This window comes from Cebus imitator, unplaced genomic scaffold (assembly GCF_001604975.1).
Source record: "Cebus imitator isolate Cc_AM_T3 unplaced genomic scaffold, Cebus_imitator-1.0 Scaffold260, whole genome shotgun sequence".
Lineage (NCBI taxonomy): Eukaryota > Metazoa > Chordata > Mammalia > Primates > Cebidae > Cebus > Cebus imitator.
In genome coordinates this window covers 2,723,422-2,747,400 of record NW_016107575.1, presented here as the reverse complement: position 1 = coordinate 2,747,400, position 23,979 = coordinate 2,723,422, and the positions used below count along the sequence as shown (strand labels likewise).

The 23,979-nt window shown below is 41.3% G+C and overlaps 1 long non-coding RNA gene across 2 annotated transcripts in view; it reads right to left on the bottom strand.

Moving 5' to 3' along the window:
* LOC119467102 overlaps window positions 1-23,979 on the bottom strand; it is a 35,928-nt gene that overhangs the window by 1,701 nt on the left and 10,248 nt on the right. Inside the window, exons 2-3 of one of the 2 annotated variants that reach the window (XR_005195634.1) lie at window positions 23,441-23,564; window positions 23,152-23,325 (exon numbers count right to left, since the gene is read on the bottom strand). This is a non-coding gene — a long non-coding RNA (uncharacterized LOC119467102). Of the gene's footprint in view, window positions 1-23,151; window positions 23,326-23,440; window positions 23,565-23,979 lie in introns of those variants that run through there. The other variant, XR_005195633.1, reaches the window with a different exon arrangement.

Sequence of the window (23,979 nt, the reverse complement as noted above, 5' to 3'; positions counted from 1 at the left end):
ATGTAGGTAAATCTGTCACACTCTTGGAGAGTCCTCTATATCTAGTGATTGAAAATTTACTTATATTTCCTTGGAGTTTTCTATGGTTTCATTTTTTATATTAATCTCTTAAAATTCACATATAATTATTGTTCTGTATCAAAATGTACCCAAATCTGAAGCCATTTCATTCACTTATCACCTAACTCCTTCTCATCTTCCTCCTCTCAGCCGAAAAGCCACTTTACCTGTGAGACCCTCCCTGAGCCATCTGTCTAAATTAGGTCCCGTCTGTTGCACTCTTTAATAGATTCCTTATCCTGTATGGCATTCATAATAATCTGTAATTATACATTTAGTTCTTTAATTGTTTAATGCCCCCATATACTGTATTCTAAATTCTATGAGAGCAGAGACAGTATTATCCTTTCCTACAGAATATTCCTATCTTCATTTATACAGTGTCTGGCATAAAATAAATAAGGGTTGAATGATTGAATGAGCCATGAACTTCCTCTGCTTTCTACTCTCCCACATACAAAATGACATTTGTCTTTGTTCAAGCTTAATAATACAACCATTTTCCTCCACTGCAGACTCAGAGCGCTTGTGTTCACTCCTCCCTTCCACGGCTCATCTATCCACCTGTGCTCGGGATTGCACCCCTGTCTTCCTGTTCCCGAGAAATCTGCCTCATCAGTCCTTTGCGCCCTCTGGTATATTCTCCCTCCATCTCCACTGCCTTTTCCTCTCAGCATATAAACCTACTGAAAATCTTCCCACTCTAACACAGAAATATGCCAAAATCTACCCTTTCTTCTCCTTGCATTCCCATTACAATTTTTAAAATAAATCTTATTGGCATAACACTTACATGCAATGAATGCACCTATTTTTAGTGTCCAGATTGATGACTTTTGAGAAATGCATATATTCCTCTACTGAGCACAATGAAGATACAGAACATTTCCATTGTCACCCAAGTGTTTTCCTACCTTTTTCCAGTCAATCCCATCATTCCCTCAATCCACCCCAGCACCAGCCAATCACTAATCTACTTTCTGCCACTGTATGTCAATTTGTATCTTTTAGAGTTTTAAATAAATGGAATTGTACAGTATGGAGCCTTTTGTTTATGGCTTTTCTCTCAACACAGTTTTTTTCTTCTTTTAAAGATTTATCCATTGCATGCATCAGTGGTTTGCTCTTACTGATGAATAGTAGCCCACTGCATGGGTTTACTGCAATTTTTCTTCATTTATTCACCTGTTTACAGACATTTAGGTTGTTTCAGTCTTTTTGCCATTATGAATAAAGGTGCATTCAACATTTGTAAACAAGTCTTTGTGTGATATATGTTTAGGTTTTTATTTATTTTGGGTAAATACATAGGAAAGTGATGGCTGGGTTTTATGGTAAGTTTGTTTAACTTTTAAAAACTGTCAAACTACTTTCCAAACTGGTTGCACCACTTTACATTCCTAGAAGCAGCATATGTGAGGTCTAATGGCTCCGCATCCTCACCACCACTTGGCATATTAGTTTTAAAATTGAAAACATCCTAACATATCTAATCATCTGTAGAAGACACTGATAAAGCATCTGTTGAAATGTTTTGCCCATTAAAAAAATTATGTGATCTTCAAATCAACGAAATAAAGCAAGAAGGCAAGATTAGAGAAAAAAGAGTGAAAAGAAATGCACAAAGCTTCCAAGAAATATGGGACTATGCAAAAAGATCAAATCTACATTTGACTGGTGTGCCTGAAAGTGATGGGGAGAAGGGAACCAAATTGGAAAACACTCTTCAGGATATTATCCAGGAGAACTTCCCCAACCTAGCAAGGCAGGCCAACATTCAAATTCAGGAAATACAGAGAACACCACAAAGATATTCCTCGAGAAGAGCAACCCCAAGACATATAATTATCAGATTCATCAAGGTTGAAATGAAGGAAAAAATGTTAAGCGCCGCCAGAGAGATAGGTCGGGTTACCCACAGAAGGAAGCCCATCAGACTAACAGTGGACCTTTCGGCAGAAACCCTACAAGCCAGAAGAGAGTGGGGGCCAATATTCAACATTCTTAAAGAAAAGAATTTTCAACCCAGAATTTCATATCCAGCCAAAGTAAGCTTCATAAGTGAAGGAGAAATAAAATCCTTTACAGATAAGCAAATGCTGAGAGATTTCGTCACCACCAGGCCTGCCTTACAAGAGCTCCTGAAGGAAGCACTAAATATGGAAAGGAACAACCAGTACCAGCCACTGCGAAAACATACCAAATTGTAAAGACCATTGACACTATGAAGAAACTGCATCAACTAATAGGCAAAAGATCCAGCTAACATCATAATGACAAGATCAAAACCACATATAACAATGTTAACCTTAAATGTAAACAGGCTAACTGCCCCATTTAAAAGACACAGACTGGCAAATTGGATAAACAGTCAAGACCCATCAGTGTGCTATATTCAGGAGACTCATCTCACATGCAAAGACACACATAGGCTCAAAATAAAGGGATGGAGAAAAATTTACCAAGAAAATGGAAAGCAAAAAAAAGCAGGGGTTGCAATCCTAGTTTCTGACAAAACAGATTTTAAACCAATGAAGATCAAAAAAAGACAGAGCATTACATAATTATAAACNAAAAAAAAAAAAAGAAAGAAAAGAAAGAAAAGAAAAGAAAAGAAAAAGCAGGGGTGGCAATCCTAGTCTCTGATAAAACAGACTTTAAACCAACAAAGATCAAAAGGGACAAAGAAGGCATTACATAATGGTAAAGGGATCAATGCAACAAGAAGAGCTAACTATCCGAAATATAAATGCACCCAATACAGGAGCACCCAGATGCATGAAACAAGTTCCTAGATACCTACAAAGAGACTTAGACTCCCACACAAAATAGTGGGAAACTTTAACACCCCACTGTCAGTATTAGACAGATTGATGAGATAGATAATTAACAAGGATATCCAGGACTTGAATTCAGCTTTGCACCAAGCAGAACTAAGGGACATCTAAAAAACTCTCCATCCCAAATCAACAAAGTATATGCTTTTCTCAGCACCACATCACACTTATTCTAAATTTGACCACATAATTAGAAGTAAAACACTCCTTAGCAAATGCAAAAGAACAGAAATAACAGTCTTTCAGACCACAGTGCAATCAAATTAGAACCCAGGATTAAGAAATTTACTCAAAACCGCACAATTACATGGAAATTGAACAACTTGCTCCTGAATGACTACTGGTTAAATAATGAAATGAAGGCAGAAATAAAGATGTTCTTTGAATCCAATGAGAACAAAGACACAACGTACCAGAATCTCTGGGACACATTTAAAGCGGTGTGAAGAGGGAAATTTATAGCACTAAATGCCCACAAGAGAAATGAGGAAAGATCTAAAATCGACACCCTAACATCACAGTGAAAAGAACTAAAGAAGCAAGAGCAAACAAATTGAAAAGCTAGCAGAAGCCAAGAAATAACTACCATCAGAGCAGAAATGAAGGATATAGAGACAGAAAAAAACCTTCAAAAAATCAATGAGGCTGCGAGCGGTGGCTCACGCTTGTAATCCCAGCACTTTGGGAGGCTAAAGTGGGCGGATCACGAGGTCGGGATTTCGACACCAACCTGGTTAACACAGTGAAACTCCATCTCTATTAAAAATACAAAAAATTAGCTGGGCGAGATGGCACGTGCCTGTAGTCCCAGCTACTTGGGAGGCTGAAGCAGGAGAATCACTTGAAACCAGGAGGCAGAGGTTGCAGTGAGCCAAGATCGCACCACTGCACTCCAGCCTGGGCAACAGAGTGAGACTCTGTCTCAAAAAAGAAAAAAATCAATGAACCCAGGAACTTGTTTTTTGAAAAGATCAACAAAATAGATAGATCGCTAGCCAGACTAATAAAGAAGAAAAGAGAGAAGAATCACCTACATGCAATAAAAAATGATAAAGAGGATATCACCACCAATCCCGCAGAAATACAAACTACCATCAGAGAATACTATAAACACCTCTATGCAAATAAACTAGAAAATCTAGAAGAAATGGATAAATTTCTGGACACATACACCCTCCCAAGCCTAAACCAGGAAGAAGTTGAATCCCTGAATAGACCAATAACAAGGTCTGAAATTGAGGCAGCAATTAATAGCCTATCAACCAAAAAAAGTCCAGGGCCATATGGATTCACAGCTGGATTCTACCAGAGGTACAAAGAGGAGCTGGTACCATTCCTTCTGAAACTATTCTAAATGATTAAAAAAAAAGAGGGAAACCTCCCTAACTCATTTTATGAGGCCAGTTATCCTAACACCAAAACCTGGCAGAAACACAACAAAAAGGAAAATTTTAGTCCAATATCCCTGATGAACACTGATGCAAAAATCCTCAATAAAATACTGGCAAACCAAATCCAGCAGCATATCAGAAAGCTTATCCACCACGATCAAGTTGGCTTCGTCCCTGGGATGCAAGGCTGGTTCAACATACACAAATCAATAAACATAATCCATCACATAAACAGAACCAATGACAAAAACCACATGCTTATCTCAATAGATGCAGAAAAGGCCTTCAACAAAATTCAACAGCGCTTTATGCTAAAAACTCTCAATAAACTAGGTATTGATAGAACATGTCTCAAAATAATAACAGCTATTTATGACAAACTCACAGCCAATATCATACTAAATGGGCAAAAACTGGAAGCATTCCCTTTGAAAACTGGCATAAGACAAGGATGTCCTCTCTCACTACTCCTATTCAAAAGAGTATTGGAAGTTCTGGCCAGGGCAATCAGGCAAGAGAAAGAAATAAGGGATATTCAATTAGGAAAAGAGGGTGTTTGCAGATGACATGATTGTATACATAGAAAATCCCGTCTCAGCCCCAAATCTCCTTAAGCTGATAAGCAACTTCAGCAAAGTCTCAGGATATAAAATCAATGTGCAAAAATCACAAGCATCCCTATACACCAATAACAGACAAACAGAGAGCCAAATCATGAGTGAGCTCCCATTCCCAATTGCTACAAAGAGAATAAAATACCTAGGAATACAACTTATAAGGGATGTGAAGGACCTCTTCAAGGAGAACTACAAACCACTGCTCAAGGAAATAAGAGAGAACACAAACAAATGGAAAAACATTCCATGCTCATGGTTAGGAAGAATCAATATTGTGAAAATGGCCATACTGCCCAAAGTAATTTATAGATTCAATGCTATCCCCATCAAGCTACCATTGACTTTCTTCACAGAATTGGAAAAAGCTACTTTAAATTCCATATGAAACCAAAAAAGAGCCCACATAGCCAAGACAATCCTAAGTAGAAAAAAAAAAAAATGCTAGAGGCATCATGCTACCTGACTTCAAACTACACTACAAGCCTGCAGTAACAAAAACAGCATGGTACTGGTACTGGTACAAAAACAGAAATATAGACCAATAGAACAGAACAGAGGCCTCACAAACAACACCACACATCGACAACCATCTGATCTTTGACAAAACTGACAAAAACAAGCAATGGGGAAAGGATTCCCTATTTAATAAATGGTGTTGGGAAAACTGGCTAGCCATGTGCAGAAAGCTGAAACTGGATCCCTTTTTTATACCTTATACAAACAACAAGTCAAGATGGATTAAAGACTTAAACATAAGACTTAAGACCATAAAAACCCTAGAAGAAAAACCTAGGCAGTGCCATTCAGGACACAGGCATGGGGAAAGATTTCACGACCGAAACACCAAAAGCAATGGCAACAAAAGCCAAAATTGACAAATGGGATCTAATTACACTAAAGAGCTTCTGCACAGCAAAAGAAACTATCATCAGAGTGAACACAGAATAATTGTGCAATCTATCCATCTGATAAAGGGCTAATATCCATAATCTACAGAGAACTTAAATTTTCAAGAAAAAAACAACTCCATCAAAAAGTGGTCAAAGGATATGAACAGACACTTCTCAAAAGGAGACATTTATGCAGCCAACAAACACACGAAAAAAATGCTCATCATCACTGGTCATCAGAGAAATGCAAATAAAAACCACAATGAGATACCATCTCATGCCAGTTGGAATGGCAATCATTAAAAAGTCATGAGACAACAGATGCTGGAGAGGATGTGGAGAAATAGGCACGCTTTTACACTGTTGGTGGGAGTGTAAATTAGTTCAACCATTGTGGAAGGCAGTGTGGCAATTCCTCAAGGACCCAGAAATAGAAATTCCATTTGACCCATCAATCCCATTACTGGGTATACACCCCCAATATTATAAATCATTCTACTATAAAGACATGTGCACATGTATGTTTACTGCAGCACTGTTCACAATAGCACAGACTTGGAACCAACCCAAATGCCCATCAATGATAGACTGGATAAAGAAAATGTGGCACATACACACCATGGAATACTGTGCAGCCATAAAAAGGATGAGTTCATGTTCTTTGCAGGGACATGGATGAAGCTGGAAACCATCGCTCTCATCAAACTAACACAGGAACAGACAACAAAATATCACATGTTCTCACTCATAAGTGAGAGCTGAACCATGAGAACACATGGATACAGAAAGGAGAATATCACACACCAGGGCCTGTCAGTGGGTGTGGGGCTGAGAAAGGGATAATATTAGGAGAAATACCTAATGTAGATGACAGGTTGATGGGTGCAGCAAACCACCATGGAAAATGTATAACTATGTAAAAACCTATACATTCTGCACATGTACCTCAGAACTTAAAGTATAATAAAAAAAAGTACTCTTTCTTCTTACTGACTTTTAAAAATTCTTTATATATTTTACATATAAATCCCTTTCAGATATCTTTTGCAAATATTTTCTTCCAGTCTGTTTTGCTTTTTTATTTTCATAAAAGTACTTTTTAAAAGCAAAAGCTTTACGTTTTGGTAAAGTATAATTTATTACTTTTTTTCTTTTATAGTTCATATTTATAGAGCCCATTTAGGAGTTTTTTACTTAACACAGGATCATTCCAATTTCTCTGACATTTTCTTGCAGAAGTTTTATCATTTTTATTTTTTGGTTAGGTCTACTACCTATTTTAAGTTAGTGTTTGTGAACTGTGTGAGGCAGGGGTTGAGGTTCTTTTTCCCATATGGCTCTCTTCTGTTGTTCCAACTTTATTTATTTATTTATTTTTTGAAATGGAGTTTTGCTCTTGTCGCCCAGCCTGGAGTGCAGTGGTACAATCTTGGTTCACTGCAACTTCCACCTCCTAGGTTCAAGGGATTCTCCTGCCTCAACCTCCCGAGGAGCTGGGATTACAGACATGCACCATCATGCCTGTCTAATTTTGTATTTTTAGTATAGATGGGGTTTCTCCGTGTTGGTCAGGCTGGTCTCGAACTGCCGACCTCAGGTGATCTGCCTGTCTCGGCCTCCCAAAGTGCTGGGATTACAGGTGTGAACCACTGTACCCAGTCCAACATTATTTCTTAAAATACCATCCTTTCTGCCACTGACTTACCTTGGCAAATCATTGAACCATATATGTATGGACTGTTTCTGGATTCTTTATTCTGTTCTACTGGTCTATTCTTTATGCCATCTTTATGCCAGTGTGTTCATCTTTATGCCAATACCATGCTATTTTGATTAACAAGGTTCTTTAGTAAGTCTTGAAACTGGCTAGCTTAAGTCCTCCAATTTTGTTCTCTTTTCTCAAAATATTTTCGCTATTCTAAGTTCTTTGAATTTCTATAGCGTTTAGAATCAGCTTGTCAATTTATTTTTTGTCTGCAATAAATGAAACTGTGCTTGTGATCCAGATTATGTTGAATTTATAGACCAATTTAAGGAGACTTAATCATTTTACAATATTGAGTCTTCCAGTTCATAAATATGGTATTTATCTCCACTTACTTGGGCATTATTTTATTCATCTCAGTAATGTTTCCTAAGTTTAAATGTACATGTCTTGCACTGTATTTTGTTAAATATATCCCAGTGTTTTCCACGTTTAGTACTGTTGTACATGGTATTATTTAAATCTCCATTTCCAATTGTTGATTTTTAGAATATAGATAAACTTTTTATTTTTTTTTGAGATGGAGTTTCACTCTTGTTGCCCAGGTTGGAGTGCAATGGTGCAATCTCGGCACACTGCAACCTCCACGTCCTGGTTCAAGCGATTCTCCTGCCTCAACCTCCCCAGTAGCTTGGATTACAGGTGCTCACCACTATGCCTGGCCAGTTTTTTGCCTTTTTAGTCGAGACAGGGTTTCACCATGTTGGCCAGGCTGGTCTTGAACTCCTGACCACAGGTGATCCACCCACCTTGACCTCCCAGAGTTCTGGGATAACAGGCGTGAGCCATCACACCCGGCCTAGATATGCTTTTTATTTTTACATTCGCTTTGGATACTGCGGATTTACTAAATACACGTCTTTGGTACATTTTGTAGTTGTTAGGATTTTTCACGTATACAATCATGTCATCTGCAAATAAGGGCAGTTTTACTTTTTGCTTTTCAATCTCAGTATTTCTCATCTTTTATTTCTTTATATTATCAATTAGTATTTAAGAAGAGTATTAAATAGAATTGCTGAGAGTAGATAGATATTCCCATCTAATTGCTGATTTGGGGAGCAAAGCATTCCGAATCTCACCATTAAGAGTTATCTTAGCTATAAATTTTTCATAGGTGCTCTTCATGAGGCTAACAAAGTTCCTTGCATTTCTATTTTTCTGGGAGTTTTTATCACGAATGGTTGCTGTATTTTTTCTGCATCTGTCTGTGCCTCCTATGCTAGATTTGAGGCTAGGATAAGAGTCCCAGTACAAATAGCACTGAATCCACTGGCAGAGGCTGTGTGATGTGGGAAAATGGAACAGATAAGCTTGGTGTTACAGAGTCAGACAGTCATGGACACTCTTTCTCCCAAACCTCCCCGAATCTATTTAAAATTTTCCAGTTAGAGGAGGCTTAATTATTCCCATCACCAATACTCCTGAAGCACAAAGGACTGATAATATGACAGACATCAATTTGGTCAGATTGTTTTTCTAACAGCAAACTGACAAGCACTGAGGAAATCAGAAGAGGTATGAGAGGTAACAGTGAAACCCAATAAACCCTGGGAGGGGCAGGTGAAGATGAGCCACCAGAGTGGAAAGCAATCCAAGAAGGGGAGAGCGACGTCAAAGACAGGAAGTGAGAGGATGCCATGATACATTTTCCATTCTCGAGAACCCTGGTGATAACCATTATGCCGTTGAAATCCTGCTCGCCTACATGAATGCTTTCTTCAACAAGCAAGGTTACAAACAAGTATTTTAAAACAAAATTATGCTCTGAGCTGTTTTTGGCAAGGATGCCCAAGGACTATTTTGGAAGACTGAATCCTCGTTCGGTTCACAGCTCTGTAGTCCAGATCGCTCCAATCAGGCTTTCCAGCATATTATCTTCCAGACCCGCATTCCTCATTGTGTGCTTTAAAGAGCACTATTTCAGAGGAGAGTTAATAGATATACATACACACTCAAAAGCAAAAAAATGAAATCAATAATTCCGTGAGTGGTGCTAAACATGTATGTTTATATTCGAATTCAATAGGACTGTTGATATACAAATGAGCACAGTGAATTTTCAAAAGGATATTATAGTATATAGCACTGTATGTGGTATTTAAGTTGGAAATAAAACTTAGACTTCTGGGCTCTGAGTCTAGTGGATTCAAGAGGTCTGGCAGAAATACTACTTGACTTCAAGACAGAAAATCCACTTTTGATTTCTAGCTCTTCTGTTTAGTGTCTATCTAGGTGTGGTTATTTACAATTTCTGTCTTTGTTTCTTCATCAATATAAAGATAATTATTTAACTTACCTAGTAGGGTTAATCAGAAAGATTACTATATGTAAAAATCACCTCGTCAATATCTGATGCTGAGTAAATGTAAGTTCTCCTTTTAATTCCAAACCACATTCTCTTAAAGAAAAGGCAGACTGGCTGGACACGGTGGCTCACACCTATAATCCCAGCACTTTGGGAGGCCGAGGTGGGCAGATCACAAGGTCAAGAGATCAAGACTATCCTGGCCAACATGGTGAAACCCCGTCCCTACTAAAAATAGAAAAATTAGCTGGGTGTGGCGGTGCTTGCCTGTAGTCTCAGCTACTGGGGAGGCTGAGGCAGGAGAATCGCTTGAACCCGGGAGGTGAAGGTTGCAGTGAGCCAAGATCGCACCACTGCACTCCAGCCTGGTGACAGAGTGAGACTCCATCTCAAAAAAATAAAAAAGGGAGAATTTTAAAAATTCATTGTGAATTACATAACTAATACAATTATCATGATCAACTAATTAATTGCAATCTAATTAATATTTACAATCTTACATATAGAAACTGACCTAACTGAAGATCAGTTAACAACTAATGGGAATATGAGTTAACATTATACATAAGATATTTAATGTATGTATAACACATGAACTGCCATACACATTAGGAAAATTATGGGGAATTCTAGTTCCTGCGTGAGAGACAGAGTGACCCAAGCCTTTAGGGGAACACTATAGTTTGTGAGTTTGGAATAGAAATAAAGCTGATTGAACCACTGGTAGGAGAATATCAGCGCAACTGTAGTGAAACAAAGCAAACATTGAAAGAAAAGGGGCACTTTGAAGCAGCCTAGCAAATGAAAAGGCACACTCCACACAATTGAAGTCCTTGCCTCATTTATTGGACATTTGACCTTGGACATTTAGCAGGGCTTTACTTGCTTTAAATGTGAAATGAAAATAACACTTCCTCTGCCTGGAAGGCAGGGGCTGGATCAGATTATCTTTTTCCCTTCTCGGATTGGCATTCCCTTTGCACAGCTTTAACTTTTGATCTTGGCTTCACTGTCCAAAACTACTCAATGTCCAAAATTGCAAAATAGTATGGGCGAATACAAAATCCTGTTGCTAATTGTGTTTGTAATTGCTGAGATTAAGTTTTGTGACTTAAAATTCACTGAAGTGTATCCTAAAGCTCTCAATTTGTTCATTATGCTCACATAGTCTCTTATCTTAGACCTTAAGAGGAAAGCTTTAATCCCTGCAGCTTTAAACCAAGGCATTTGAGTCTTAGTGAGTCGCTTTGGTAGTGCAGCCGGCCTGAAGAGCGTACCACTAGGTGGCGCTGAAGATCCGGCTGTAGAGGAGAATTGTCGATAAACAGCACAAGCCTATTTCCCTCCGGGTTCCTCTATTAGCCAGCGCCGGCTTACTGTTTGCTTTATTGTCAGGGATCTCGGGGATGTCGTGGCTTGAGTGTGATTCAAACAGTCACTCTGCAGTCTTCAGCAGTTTGTAAAGGGGGTCTGGGGCCTGGCAATAGTCTCTCCAAGGCCTTATGAAAAGATCATTAATGACCCTTCCTTTCTGCCTCCTCCCTCCGCCTTCCCCCAGTCCCCAAGTCTGGCAGCCTAGCCTGTGTTTCTTCAACCATTCATTCAGGCATCTATGGCATGCTCTTATAGATCAGGCATGCAGCTAGGAGTGCCGTCGTTTGAGACACGCATAACACTAGCATTTCTTTCTTGATCTGCCATCAGTACTGAACCCAGGTACCACGCGTTAGGGTGACTGCTCAGGCCCTGCACTTAAGGGATCAGGCTGCTGGCAGCTGATCTGTATTTCAAGGAGGGGATAGAGTGGATATATTGTGGTTCTTATATTTACAACCAGCCCAGAACCCCTCCCTCCACCAGAACACACCATCTACACAAGGGCCTGTGGCCTCCGTTCATCCTCCCATATCCATCTTCCATTCTCCACCTTTTCTCTCTCACATAGCACTTGATACTTATTTTAGTTGAGCTCTAAGGCAATGTAGTCTTTGGCAATTTTTTTTTTAAGTAAAAAGGCTGTTGGGAATACACTTATAAATTGGAATATTACTCGGCAATGAATAGAAATGAGCTATCAAGCTATCAACTAAAAGGCATGGAGGTGGCCAGATGTGGTGGCTCACGCCTGTAATCCCAGCTCTTTGGGAGGCTGAGATGGGCAGATCACTTGAGGTCAGGAGTTTGAGACAAGCCTGGCCAACATGGTGAAACCCTCATTTCTACTAAAAATGCAAAATTAGCTGGGTGTGGTGGTGTGCACCTGTAATCCCAGCTGCTTGGGAGGCTGAGGCAGAAGAATCACTCGAACCCAGGAAGCTGAGATTGCAGCCTGTGTGACAGGGCAAGACTCTATCTAAAAAAAAAAAAATGCAGAAAAGACAAGACATGGAAGAAACTGAAATGCATATTGCCAAGTGAAGGAAGCCAATCTGAAAAGGCTATATGCATATAGTATGATTCCAACTACATGACATCTGGGAATGACAAGGCTATGCAGAGAGTAAAACAATCAGAGGTTGCCAGGGGTTCAGGGGGAGGGAGGGGGCTATAAATAGGCGGAACACAGGGAATTCGTAGGGCAGTGAAACTATTCTGTGTAATACCGTCATGGTGGATATGTGTCATACATTTGCCAAAACCCACAGAATGTACAGCACAAAAATAAACCCTAATGCTGGCCAGGAGCAGTGGCTCACGCCTGTAACCCCAACACTTTCGGAGGGTGAGGTAGGTGGATCACCTGAGGTCGGGAGTTCGAGACCAGCCTGACCAACATGGAGAAACCCCATCTCTACTAAAAATATGTAATTAGCTGGGCATGGTGGTGCATGCCTGTAATCCCAGCTACTTGGGAGGCTGAGGTGGGAGAATCACTTGAACCCGGGAGGGGGAGGTTGTGGTGTGCCGAGATCGTGCCATTGCACTTCAGCCTGGGCAACGAGAGTGAAACTCCCCCTCAAAACAAACAAACAAACACCCCAATGTAGACTATGGATGTTAGTTAATAAGGATATAACAACATTGGGTCTACAATTGCAACAAATTGATGCAAGGAGTTAATAATAGGGGATACAGGGGAAGAGGGCAGAGAGTATATACGGACCCTACTTTCTGCTTAATTTTTCTGTAAACCAGAGAAGTCTATTAATTTTTAGAAAAGCCTGCGGGGAAAGGCCTTGTATTTCCATGGTGCTTTACGGTTTTCAAATTACTCCATTTGATTCTCACAAGAACACTGTAAAATGGAGAAGACTAGAACTGTCCTGAGTTGACAGACTGGTCATTGAGGTCAAAGGAATCGAGTGACTTCTGGAGGCCACACAGCTAATAGCAGCAAGGCGATGACTTGAACACAGGTCTTCTGGTTCTGGTTCCAGGTTCAGAGCTCTTTTCTCTATATTCTAAACACCTGCAAGCAGGGGAAATGGTGTCAGTCCTCTACTCCCTCCGGTGACTACCGTTTCTTTCCTAGGGTTTTAGGTGGGCTCAATTTCGTAGAGGCATACAACATAAAGTATAACTCAAGACTTCACACTAAGGCTGACATGATTTAATGCAAGGATCTCATGCAGAAAACAGCATCTTCCATGTACTTTCTTTTCCCTACACTACTATCCATTCTTGCCTCCAGTATCTTTTGGGATTTTAGCTTTCTCTACACTTTCAGAATAATCCATTACAGCAAGAATAAAAGCAGAATAAAAGCAGAGAGATCAGCTAGAAGAGGCTTGGGGCACTTTTATAGAACCTCATACTGAGAATGTGTGATTGTTCTCCTAAGAACCACAGTGGCTTGTGATGGGATCTGGGCTTTCTAAAAGGCGTCATCCCAGGGCAAATCATTGTCAGCTCTGAGACAGCAAAAAACAAGTCTTCAACAGTGACACCTTGGGATAATAAGAATCAATAAGAGTAGAAGCCTGGAGACCCTATTTTTCTCTTTTGGGGGGTTATGGAGACAAGCCTGACTCCTCTGGAGGCTGTATAAGCCTCCAGAAATTTTAACTGTGTAATTAATTCATTCTTTCAACTTCCTTGAGCACTTAATATGTGCCCAACACCAAATATATACTGATGAACAAGACAGATGGGGTCCCTTTCCCCAAAGAGCTTATAGTCTGGGCAGAATGGGGCATGGGGGATAGGAGGGCATGGGGGATGGGGGGCTGATACTAAATATGAAAGTAATACATGAATATATATTGCAAATTATAGTCTCTTCAACATGGTGGAGGAGGAGAATGAAAGTTCCCATGAGAGGCACCTGCTTTCAGTGAATTAGTCATTTGACCGCTTGTGCAATCGAATAGAAAAATAAAAAAGACCGTGATCATGTTTGCACCCTGAGGTTGGGGAGCAGTTCATGAAAACTACACCAAGGAATGTGGAGTCTGGAAAGACACATTTTGGAAAGGACCGAAGTAGACTGGGAATACCCATATAATGACCAGGGCAAACCAGATGCAATGGGAGGGTCGTCTGACTGTGATTCCATGTGGTAGCTGCCCCTATTGCAGTATGTTCTGGCCAGACTCAGGAAGGTGGATGAAACCTGAGTCAGCAGAGATGTGGTCTGAAAGGGGAAGATGAATCTAGAAAGTGAAGAGATTACTGGAAATGTCTCTGGAAAGTTGAGCTTTTCCTATGAGAAACAGACTGTGGTTTAGAAAGTACAGCAAAGGTAACATTTTTTTTTTTTTTTTTTTTTTTTTTTTTTTTTTTTTTTTTTTTTTTTTGAGATGGAATCTTGTTCTGTTGCCCAGGCTGGAGTTCAGCGGCATGATCTTGGCTCACTGCAACCTCCACCTCCCAGGTTCAAGTGAGTCTCCTGCCTCAGCCTCCTGAGTAGCTGGGATTACAGGCACCCACCACAATGCCTGGATAATTTTTTGTATTTTTTTTAGAGACGGGGGTTTCACCATGTTGGCCGGGCTGGTCTTGAACTCCTGACCTCAAGTGATCTGCCTGCCTCGGCCTCCCAAAGTGCTAGGATTATAGGCATGAGCCACTGCTCCCGTCCTATCAAAGGTAACTTATTTTCATGTTACCCACAGTTTTGAGGAAGAGTGGGGAACAGGAGAGATAGAGCCTCTGTCTCCATGGAGTCTATTACATTCTGAGGGGAAAGACAGACATTCTAATGGGGAGCACAGCCCAGTTGAAAATGACCGCTCAGATGAGTTGCTATTTTTTTTGACCTTGCCCAGCCCACCAGACTTCCACCACTGCTACTGCTGAGAGAGGGCCCTGCACCCTTGTTATGCAGAGTTGTGTTCCCCTAAAAGACACCTTGAAGTCCCAATCCCCCAGTGCCTTATTTATTTGGAAATAGGGTCTTTGCAGCTATAATTATTTAAGATGAGGTCATATGGGGAGAAGGGTGAGCTCCTTTTTTTTTTCTGAGAGTGAGTCTCGCTCTGTTGCCCAGACTGGAGTGCAGTGGCGCAGTCTCAGCTCACTGCAACCTCCGCCTCCCGGTTCAAGCGATTCTCCTGTCTCAGCCTCCCGAGTAGATGGGATTACAGGTGCCCGCCACCACGCCCAGCTAATTTTTTCTATTTTTAGTAGAGACAGAGTTTCACCATGTTGGCCAGGCTGGCCTTGAATTCCTGACCTCGTGATCTGCCAGCCTCAGCCTCCCGAAGTGCTGGGATTACAGTTGTGAGCCACTGCAACTGGCAAGGGTGAGCTCTTAATCTGATCCGACTGGTGTCTTTTTAGGAGGTGGGGAGAAAGACACATGGGCAAGAGAATACTGTGCGGAAATACAGACACATGAGGGGAGGATGCCTGGTGACTATGGAGGCAGAAATGGGAGTGAAACATTGACCAGCCGAGAAATGCCAAGCACTGCCAGCAAACACCAGATGCTTGATGGGGCCGGGGATTCTCCTGCGCAGGTTTCAGAGGGAGACCGGCCTTGCAGACACCTTGATTCCTGACTTCCAGCCTCCAGAATGGAGAGAGAATAAAATTTGGTTCTTTTAAGACCCCAGATTTTGTACTTTGTTATGATGTCCCTAGGAAACTAGAACAGCTCTCATCTCTTGCCCTAAGTGAAATTATCCATCTACATTATTTAAAAAACCATCTGCTTGCTGCGAATTCCCAAGTAATACAGTAGAGCTGCATTAGATGAACAGTGATTCAACTCTACTCACTTGATGGAAACAAAAGTGCTATAAAAAGAGAAAATGGACAAAAAAAAAAAAAAAAAAACAAAAACCTACTTTTTCCATAGTTCCATTTCTACAAACCAGACTTTATTTTTTTGGTTTTGGGTTTTTTCTTTTTCTTTTTTTTTTAAGATGGAGTTTTGCTCTTGTTGCCCAGGCTGGAGTGTAATGGCGAGATCTCTGCTTACCGCTACCTCTGCCTCGGGGTTTCAAGGGATCCTCCTGAGTAGCTGGAATTACAGGCATGCACCACCACACCTAGCTAATTTTTGTATTTTTAGTAGAGATGGAATTTCTTCATGTTGGTTAGGCTGGTCTCAAACTCCTGACCTCAGGTGACCTGCCCGCCTTGGCCTCCCAAAGTGCTGAGATTACAGGCATGAGCCTCCACGCCTGGCCCAAACCAGACTGGGACTTCGCTTAAACTGGAGAAGATATTGGAGAGGAGGGGAGATGGTAGGAGTTGTGGCCACACATCAGGGAGAAAAACAAATTAACTCCTAGCCTTTGAGCTTCCAAAGACTCAGGTTCACAGCTCTAAGGGCTTTTGAAGGATTTTTTTTTTTTTTTTGAGATGGAGTTTCGCTCTTGTTACCCAGGCTGGAGTGCAATGGCGCGATCTCAGCTCACCGCAACCTCCATCTCCTGGGTTCAAGGAATTATCCTGCCTCAGCCTCCCGAGTAGCTGGGACTACAGGCATGTGCCACCATGCCCAGCTAATTTTTGTATTTTTTAGTAGAGACGGGGTTTCACCATGTTGACCAGGATGATCTCGATCTCTTGACCTCATGATCCACCTGCCTCGGCCTCCCAAAGTGCTGGAATTATAGGCGTGAGCCACTGTGCCCGGCTGAAGGATGATTTTTAATTGTTTATGCTTTGACCTTACATATTGACTTTACAAATTAACCCTGACGTTAGATGAGATTCTACTACATTTCTAGCCAACACCTCATCTTTCACTCCGGCTTGTATAACTGGCTGCTGAACATGTCTACTTGGAGTCTCACACACATCTCAAACAAACATGTTCAAAACTAAATTCTGGGTTTTCCTCCCTAACCAGTTTATCCCATTTCCATCACCACCATGCTAGTCCAAGGGATTACACTTCCCTCCCGGAAAGTTTTTGGAAAGAGCCCAGTTGCCATCCCTGCCTTCACATTTGCTTCCAACAGTCTGTTCTCCACTTAAGAGAGTTCAATCATAGCTACCCTGCTTAAAATCCTCAAAACGTCTTCCCAATGCCCTTACAATTGTCTCCTAAATCCTTACCACAGCCACGAGCCCCTGTGCAATCTAGCCCCTGCCTACTTTCCCACTTTGTCCTGGGTTACTCTCTTTGTCACTGCATTCCAACCATCCTGGCTTCGTTCTTTCTTTTCAAACATGCCAAACTCTTTCCCACTGAATTCCCTGTCCCGGCAGAGGGAACAGTGTGTGTGAACACGTTTCCATGGCTGGCTCCTTCTCTGTCTCGGGTTTTAACTTAGAACTCATCTCCTTGGAGACGCCTTTCCTAACTCCCTAGTCTACAGTAGGAGCTCCTCCACTTGTCTCTCATGGAACTCTGTTCTTTCCTTTAAGCACTTACTATAATTTGCAATATATATTCTCATGTATAAGTTTCATGTTTGGTATCAGTCCCCTCATCCCCATGCCCCATCCTGCCCAGACTATAAGCCCTTTGGGGACAGGGACCCTGTCTGACTTGTTCACCAGTATATATTTGATGTTGGGCACATATTAAATGGTCAAGAAGGTTGAAGGAATGAATGAATTATACAGTTAAAATTTCACAATTGTGGTAAGTCCTGGAAAGGACAAATAAGGGTTGTTTGCTCTGAGAACAAATATTAACACCACATGACTGAGGATGGGATTATTGAAGGGCTGGTCTAGGGAAGAGATGCTTAAGGTGAGACCCAAAGGACTGGTATCAGGTAGAAAGCCTTCCAGACTCGGAGGAGCAGTGTGTGCAAGGGCCCTGAGGTGGAACGGAGCACAGGATGTTCTAGGATCTGAAAGGTAGAACTCAAAGCAAGAGGGAGAAAGACTCTAGAAGAGGCCGATGAGGCAAGCTGGAAGCAGACCAGGCAAGGCCTCAGGAGACGTGGAACAGTTTGGAGTAATGAGAGGCCATTTTAAGTACAGGAATGATTCCACCAAATTTGTGTAAGATCAGTCTGGCTGCTGGGTGGAGACTTTCTAAGGTGGGTTGCAGTGGGATGGTGAGGAGTAAGGATGGCTATAGAATGACAGGGGGTCCATAGGAGGCAATGTGAGAAATGTGGGTTGAACTAGGGTGAGGGAAACAGAGGTGAACAGACAATTTCCAAAGATATTTAGAAAGATACACAAAGATGAAAAAGACTAGGTCCTTGTCCTCAAAAGACTTACTTTTTCTGAGCATGGAAAGACACATAGAAAGAGGAATTGTAGGCCGGTCGGGGTGGCTCACACCTGTAATCCCAGCACTTTGGGAGGCAAGGTAGATGTATCACAAGGTCAGAAGTTTGAGACCAGCCTGGCTAACACAGTGAAACCCTGTGTCTACTAAAAATACAAAAAAAATCAGCTGGGCGTGTTGGCGCCTACCTGTAATCCCAGCTACTCAGGAGGCTGAGGCAGGAGAATCGCTTGAACTTGGGAGGCGAAGGTTGCAGTGAGCCAAGATCGTGTCACTGCACTCTATCCTGGGTGACAGAGCGAGACTCTGTCTCAAAAAAAAAACAGAAGGAATTGTAAAGGGAGGAAGCACAGAGGAAGAGGACAGGATTGCCTGGTATAATAAATCCTGAAAGTATTAAAAAGGGAATTCTGGGAGGAGATACTGGTGCTCTGATTCTCTGACAAAACCCCCATGTAACACAGGAGCCCAACACATATTGGTTTACCACTGGAAATAATCACATTTTGCATTAATAGTTTTGGCCTTCAGCCCATCTTCATGCAGTTTCAGGTCTAATTTTTTTTTGCTACTCGACAGATTGCATTCTTGGTTGCCTTTTAATTGTTGAATTGCTGTTCTTTATCTGCAGTCTCTGACTAGTAACCTTATTATAGCAATTGCCGAAGACTTAAAACTAAACAATGTGCAATAAAAATCCACAATACTGAAAATGCTTAAATTAAATAAAAATCTCCTAACAAGTAGCCGAGTATACTGAAATGGATTGTATGAGTCACCAACTGTATGAATGATTTATTTTAGAAGTTATATCAGCTGAAGAAAATCATATATCAGTCTCATCATTCAATACCCAGGCCAGCCCTAATATTCTCATCCCAGAGCCTCTGAATGAAATAGTCTCATGCAGAGATTATTAATCTATAAATAATATCCTAATGGTCTGTTAGTGTTTATGACTACTGTTTTAAACGTATTTATTAGTGGCTTTAATAGTTGTTTCATGTTTCTTTCTACTATCCCATATATGTTTGCAACTGTGTGTGTGTGTGTGTGTGTGTGTGTGTGTGTATGTGGGTTTATGTTGTAGCCCTCTAAAATAGGCATACTGTGATAGCCAGACTAGAATCTGCTTCTGTTTGCAACACTATTTTAAAGACAAGTAAGAAAAGAAAAAAAATCTCATAAAATATTAAAGAAAATCCTAATTTTGTTACTTGAGGATGCAGAGTGGCTTTATGCATAACTAGAGAGCTATGTTTTAAATTCTATTCCTCTTTTATCACAACGGGAAACAGGTACAGCACGCGACTAAGAAAAAACTGTCTTTCCTTCTATATTCAACACTTCTGACACCAGATGTGTGGTGTTTTGCTTCCCATGCCAAGCAATTCTGATACTGCCTACCGGGAGTTAGTGCAGACCCCTCAGGTTAAGGGCTCAGCCCATGAGACTGCCCTCCACTCAGACGCCAATCACAAGTGGTGGGTCCCCAGGTTATCCACACTTCTGTCCGACCTGGCTACAAATCGGAGGTTCCCACAACTCCCCTCAGGTTTGACAATTTGCTAAAACAGCTCACAGAACTCAGGGAAACACTGATGTTTGTTGGTTTACCATATAATAAAGGAGACAGAGGAGCAGAAGAAGAGGTACATAGGGTGAGGTGGGGAAGGGTCCTGAGTGCAGGGGATGTCCCCTTAGAGTTGGGGTACACCATCTTCCCAGCATGCAGATATATTCAGCAACCCAGAAGCTCTTTGAACTCCATATGTCAGTGATTTTTATGGAGGTGTCATCACAGAGGCAATAATCAATTATTAACTCAATCTCCAGGTCCTTTTCCCTTTTTGGAGGATAGGGCGTAGGGCTGAAAGTTCCAAGCTTCTAGCCATGGCAGTATCACAAACTTCTGGTGACCAGCTCCCACCCAGGGGTCCACCAAGAGTCATGTCATTTGACAAAAGACACTCCTATCACCGAGAACATTTCAAGGAATTCAGGAGCGCTGTGTCAGGAACTGGGGCCAAAGACCAACTATTGGAATAAAAGATGCTCCCTACAAAAAGATATCAGAGAAGATCAGTTAATTAAACATTTTACCAAAAGGAAATTATAAGAGTTTCAGGAGCTCTGGGGCAGGAACTGGGGATGAAGGCCAAATATATCTTACTCTATTCCAATATCACACATGGCGAGAGATCTGATCAGCCCTTCACGAAGGAGGAGACCCAAATGTCCAATAATCACATGAAAAGTTATTCCACTGCCTTCGTAATTAGAGGAACACATACAGAAATAGAAATGAGATATCATAACAGAATGGCTATAATTAAAAAGACTGATGCCATCAAGCATCGATGAGGGTGTGGAGCAATGAGGACACTCATAGATTCCAGGTAGGAGTATAATTGGTACAACCACAATCAAAAATTGCTTGACAATCTGTATAAGAGATGAACATGTACACACTCAGTTATTCTACTTGTCAGAATATAGTTGCATTAATTTTCTATCACTGCCATAACAGATTGCCACAAACTTAGTGGCTTAAAAGAATACCAGTTTATTATCCTACAGTTCTGCAGCTCAGAAGTGGGAAGTGGATTTCCTGACTTAAAATCAAGGTGTCAGGAAAGGTGTGTTCCTTCTGGAAACTCTATGAACGAATCCATTTCCTTAACCATTTCAGCTCCTAGAGGCCCACTCACAGTCGCTGTCTGATGGTCCCAAAGCTAGCAAGAGGGGAGTTCTCACGTTATGTCACTGGGACCTCCTCTTCTGTCTCCCTCTTCTACATTTAAGGATCTTTGCACTTCCCTGTACCTGCCTGGATAATCCAGAGTAATTTTCCTACTCTAATGTCAGCTATTAACAAATTTACTTCCATTTTCTACCTCCATTCCGTCTGCCATGAAATGTAGCATATTCACAGGTTCTAGGGATTAGGACACAGACATCGTTGAGGGATTGTTACTTTGCCTACCATGGTAGCCAACAGAAATGCATACACATGTGCTTCAAAAGACACCTCTAAGGTTGCTCAGTGCTGTATAATTTTTGTTGGCCAAAAGGTAGAAAAAGCCTAAATGTACATCAGGGCTAGAATAGATTTTTATATATTGTATATTGTGGTGTATGTTCATAAAACAGAATTCTTTACAGCAGTGAAATAAATGAGTCACAGCTTCCAGCTCCAGCTTGAATGGATCTCACAAACATAACATTAAGCAAGAAGCCAGACACAAAAAGAATACATATGGTAGTACTCCACTTATATAAAGTTGAAAAACATGCAAGCCCGCTGCTAGAAGTTAAGGTAGTGGCTTCATGTGGAGAGGAAGAAGAAAGGTGATTAGGAAGAGAACTAGGGCTTTAGGATGCTTCTGGGTCATGTTCTGCTTCTTGACCTGGGTGGTTACATGGATGTGTTCACTTCATGAGCATTCATTGAGCCATACAAGCAAATGTGCGTACTTTTTTGTATCTTTGTAAGGCTTCAGTAAGATTTTTAAAAAATAACATGGTTGTGACACTGTTTCTTATCAAATGTTTCTTTCCTATCGGTCTCATCCCTGTAAGATAAGCCCTTGAGGACAAGAGTCATGTCTTACTTATCTATGGATCTCCAGAGTGGGTGCTCAATAAATGTCAAAAAGATTCAGTCCTTACAACCACTTACAAGATAGCCAGGGCTGCCACATAGGGTTTCTCAGGATGTGCACTGCACAACTCCAGAGCTTGTTATCCACACTGCCTCCAGCTCCACGTAAGTAAAGCAATTATTGTCATCTTGTCCAGTGTCATGGATAAGGAAACTCAGGCTGAAAGCCTGAGAGACACATTACAAAGCCAGAGAACAGATCACAAAATTGCCCTGACTCTGCCACTAATTGCAAGTTCAGGGATTTCCCAAACTACTTTTGGGTTTGATATTACCAGAAGGACTCACAGCATCACTGAAAGCTATTCTACTCAGAGTTATAGTGTATTACAGCAAAAGAAAACAGAATAGAAACAGCTAAGGGAAGAAATGCATGGGACAGAATCCAGGAAAGTTCCAAACACAGAGCTTCCAGTTATCTTCTCCCAGGGAGATGTACCCAGCATTACTTTCTCAGTAATGTTGTTTGACAGTACACATGGAGTATTGCCAACCAAGGAAGTCTCCAGAGCCTGTATTGGGCTCCATCGCAGAAACATGGTCACTGCCCACGTGGCTGGCCTAAGCCCCCAGCCCCTCTAGAAGTTAAGCTGATACCACATGACTCAAAGACCCCAACATACATCACAATGTTAGACTTTCTGGTGTGGCCCAAAGCCCCCAGGAAAACTTTTATCAGGCATGACATTGCAAGGGCTTAGACATCACCTCTCAAGACCTGAGCACAAAGTCCAGGCCTCTCTTTAGGCAATGTTAACTTATTTACTACACACATATCTAAGGTCACACCTGATGATGGAGACACACCTGGAACTGGAAGTTTCTGGAAAAGTGGCCTAATGTAATAGGCTCTAGAATTAGAAAGACTTAGACACATATCTTGACTCTGCTCCTTATCAGCTCTTTGAGCTTGGGCAAGGCTCTGTTTTTATTGGTAAAACAGAGATAATAAGACAGAGGGTGTAGGGTAATTGTGAGCATTAAATAAAATAATTCAGGTAAAGCACTGAGATAAGTACCCTCCATAAATGGTGGCTATTTTCAAAAACACCTGTTGATTGACAGATCTTTTCTTGCTGTGAGCACCCATGCATTTATTGACCTGGGCATGTTTGTGGTAGACCACCTGATGGCTCCACATGGTCTTAGACTCTTCTGATGGCAGGGCATAGTGTTCCTTAGGGCATGAGTGGTAAGAGATGCTTTCTTTATGGGAAAATAAGTAAAACATGAATTTCTTAGCCAGGCAATAATAACTTCTGGGAACTTGTGAAAGGCAGAACAAGCAGGTTTCAAAGGGTAAAAAGGTAGCACAGCTTACCCTCTTGAAGTCTAGCACCAACAGTGGGTCAGGATTCATTTCACTGCCTCCCCAGCAGCAGAAATTCATGTTCTTGTGCTCTGCCATTGATAGGGTTCAGTGACACTGTTCCCATCTGCTGCATCTTCAGATCAAATTGAACACAGAAAGAGAAGGTAATTGGTTGGACTTTATAATCATCACCTCTACTGGGCTTAGCTCTCACCAAGACACATCTCGTCAGCTTGTGGGTTGGATGTGCCTGAGTCAGGAACCTGCTCCTGGTCCAATCAGCTGTGGCTCAGGAAGCAGCATCCATTTGGTAGCAGTGAGGAAATTTGGGATTAAGGAAATGTGGTATGCAGCCTCTACAATGGCCCCAGTGGACCCTACCTCCTTGTATTCACACCCTTATACAATCCGTTCCCTTGAGTGTGGATGGGACTTTTTGACTTGCTTCAGTGATGGTATGTCACTTCCAAGGTTAGGTTATGAATGACTCTGGCTTGCATCTTGATTACTTTCTTGCTCTCTTTTTTTTTTTTTTTTTTTTTTTTTTT